Source organism: Ursus arctos, unplaced genomic scaffold (assembly GCF_023065955.2).
Source record: "Ursus arctos isolate Adak ecotype North America unplaced genomic scaffold, UrsArc2.0 scaffold_7, whole genome shotgun sequence".
NCBI lineage: Eukaryota > Metazoa > Chordata > Mammalia > Carnivora > Ursidae > Ursus > Ursus arctos.
In genome coordinates, this window is record NW_026623089.1 from 63,942,185 (window position 1) to 63,945,948 (window position 3,764).

Consider the following 3,764-nt stretch of genomic DNA (forward strand, 5'->3'; position numbering starts at 1 on the left):
TTCCTATTTAGACACTAACCTGTGACACTTTCCTATATTGCTCTTTCTTTCCCTTTTGGGTGAGCTGAACCATTCTCCCAAGAGAAGACCTATGAACCAACCAACATAATGCTCATTGTTCTTTCATTGTACACCAGGAGAGGTGTCCATCACTTCCTTGTCCTGTGGTTCCTTCAGGTAGCAATGCTGTTAAGTAGAACTGGAAAGCAATATGGGTATGCAACTGCATGAAATTTCTGATATCTACCCTGATTTCTATGAAAGTGGTAAAAAAAATTAAACAGGCTGTGAGATATACCCAGGAACCCTATGATCACACAGGCTCCATTTAACTGTTCTCAGAACTCATGTTCTTCCCTGTAACCCCATTCTTCATATCTGTGGATAAACTGCTCTCAAATCTTTCACTGGAATTCTCACCAGGACAACATCTTTAATGACTATTCATTTGCATTTGGGCATTTTTCTCATGATAATGTTGGTAATGTGCTGTCAGATATGTCCCACCCTTATGCAGAAGCATCTCTACTCTTAATTTTCATAGAGTTCTCACATTACTTTACTTTGGGGTTCACAGTTCAAAAATTATGCAGATCTCTTTCCTTATTTCTTCTTCCATAATGTTTTGTAATCTGCAACCCGTTAATTTGTATTCACAAACTTCACCCATTGTATTTCTTCTTAGTAACCCTAGTACATTTCCCCTTTCAACTCAGAATTTTCCATCGGATCAATACTAACTTCTCAACAACCCCCAACTACCTTCCTAAATATCTTAGCTTTCTCCAAAAAGGGCCATTTGTGATATCTATTCTGTCTTTTTCCTCTCATATACATTGCAAAAATAATATGGTACTAATAGAATTGTAAATACTCCATTATCATTGTCTCTCCCTTAAAGCAATTAAGATATTAACTGTCCCAACCCCTTCTTCCAAACAGTGACATCCTCTTACAGAACTTTCTGCCACATCAAAAGCAATATTTTTTTACTTCCACAGCTTCAATCTATTTCTTTATTCCATTGTTCTGAATAAGGAACATATTGTCATTGCCCAGAGTACTTTTAATTATTGGACCACCTCTTCTAAACTTAAGCTTTCTTGATTCTTGGCTACCTAGGAGCTGGAAGGTGAACTTTCTTGTTTTCATTTCATTTCAACACCCTCCAGAGTGTGAAGAGAAGATGGGACTCTCTGGTGGTATTTGTGAGTGCTGCAACCATGTCTTTTCCTGCTGATGATTATGAGTCTGAGGCTGCTTATGATCCCTATGCTTACCAGGACAGTTATGATATGCATACAGGAGATCCAAAGCAGGATCTGGCTTACAAACATTAGTATGAACAGCAGACCTATCAGGTGATCCTCAAGGTAATCAAAAACTTCATCCAGTATTTCCACAAAACCTTCTCAGATCTGATTGACCAGAAGTGTATGAGTTGCAGGCCAGCCATGTGTCCAGTAATGTCATTGACCAAAAGTTGTATGAGATCCAGGACATCTGTGACAACAGCTGAACCAAGCTGGCTTGATTCTTCAAGATTCTTCAAGAATACTCCCTGGCCTGAAACTGAAGCCCTTGTTGCACAGGTTGGCAACAGTGCTGTCTTCCCAATTTTGTACAAAGAATTATATTTCAGGCAAGTATATGCCAATGTCAATGAGGGACCTTCTTTAGAGCAGGGGGTCTGAATCCTATTACAACTACTGCAATCTCTTCCAAGACATTTTTAATGCTGATGGTCCTGCTCCCCTTGAACTACCCAACCTGTGGTTCTGGGATAACATCAATGAGTTCATCTATCAGTTTCAGTCTTTCAGTCAGTACTGCTGTAAGACTGACAAGAAGTTGGGGCACGTGAGTGGCTCAGTCGTTAAGCATCTGCCTTTGGCTCAGGGCATGGTCCCGGAGTCCTGGGATCAAACCCCATGTTGGGCTCCTCCGCTGGGAGACTCCTTCCTCTCCCACTCCCCTTGCTGGTGTTCCCTCTTGCTGGCTGTCTCTCTGTCAAATAAATAAAATCTTAAAAAAAAAAAAAAGACTGACTAGAAGTCAGAGGAGATTGACTTTGTTCTAATTCGAAAATCTGGAATGTTCAGTGTCCTCAATGTTCTTCACTTCTTGGTAGACAAGTCCAACATTAACTGACAGTTGGAGGGGTACACAAGTGGAGGTGAATTTGAGAGTGTGGCTGGGGAGTACGGACAGCACTCCTTATATAAGAAGCTTGGCTACTTCAGTCTGGTGGGTCTTCTGCATCTGCACTCTCTGTTGGGATTTTACTACCAGGTTGTCAAGGTGCTGGAGAATATCAAACTGAGCAAGAAGAACATGGATTTGAGTGTGCCTGAGTGTCAGGTCACCACATACTATAAGATCAATTTTACATATTTGATAATGTGTTGCTACCAGGATGCTATCCGGATCTTTGCCAACATCCTGTTCTACATCCAGAGGACCCAAGAGCATGTTTCAGAGGACCACATATAAGTATGAGATGATTAAAGAGTAGAATAAGCAGATGCATTTGCTGCTGGCCATCATCCTCACTATGTACCCCATGCTAAATGACAAGAGCATTCACCTCCTGCTGTGGGAGAAATATAGACCCACAAGTCTATGAGGAAATTTTCAGATACTCCTGCCCCAAATTCCTGTCACCTATAGTGCCCAACTATGGCAATGTGCATCCCAACTACACAAGGAAACCTTCTTGGAGAAGATGAAGGTGTTTTCTGATGAAGTGCAGGAACAGGCTTCCTCAAGCTGTACACCACCATGCCTATGGACAAGCTGGCTGAGTTCCTGGACCTCACGGAGCAAGAGTTCCATGTTAGCTCCTAGTCTTCAAACACAAAATGAAGAACCTGGTGTGGATCAGGGTCATCTCTGACCTAGATGGCAAATTTCAGTCAGCCTCTGAGATTGACTTCTACATTGGTAAGGACACGATCTACATTGCAGACACCAAGGACACCAGGCACTATAGGGATTTCTTCATCTGGCAGATACACAAATCTGAGGAGCTCAGTCAAATCCTGAAGAAGATAGGACAGAGACCCTGAGTTACATTCGCATTCTTATTAGGAACCCATTTTGATGTCTTCATAGGTGGGGTGTATTTTTTCACCATGAAGCCCTTACATAGATCAGACATCAGCCATTCCACTGAGTTGAGGTTTATTTGAATTAAGGACAAATGTTTTAAATAGGTTTCAGTAAAGGATCTTCTTTGGAAAGAGAGAGCAAGAGTGAGAGAGAGAAGATGGGAAATATATTGCCCTAGAACTCTCTAGGCCATGCTCTCTAGCTTGAGCAGTACTAACATCTGCTTGCATTTTCCCTCTGGTCGAGGACCCAGTTCTCTGCTGCTGCCATCTCTCCTGCTACTGACTTCAGGTACTGATGAAGCCGCTGGTCCTGATCCCTCAGTATCTCTTGAGCATGTCACAACGGTGCACTGCTCATTCCCATACTGTAAACCATCTGTTTAGGGGTCACTGGTCATCCCTGAGGTATGAAATGCCAAAAGACTCTCCTGGAACCATGCATGTGAGACCCAGAAACATATAGGTGTTGATATTCAGGGGAGCAAAAATATGACCTACAGGATGAAGATGAGCTCCTTTTTCTTTCTTTGCCTGCTATCTCTAAAGGCTGGATTGGAGAGGCAGGAGATCTCCATGGCCTCCCAAAACACTTCCTGCATGACCCTTTGGTCATCTTGTTACAAAATTGTGGTCAGCTGGGGAATACACTAC

At 42.3% G+C, this 3,764-nt stretch overlaps 1 pseudogene; it reads left to right on the top strand.

Annotated features, from left to right (window-relative positions):
* The first annotated feature begins 1,129 nt into the window (after positions 1–1,129).
* LOC113258907 (eukaryotic translation initiation factor 3 subunit L-like) lies at positions 1,130–3,309 on the top strand (annotated as a pseudogene).
* The last annotated feature ends 455 nt before the right edge of the window (positions 3,310–3,764 follow it).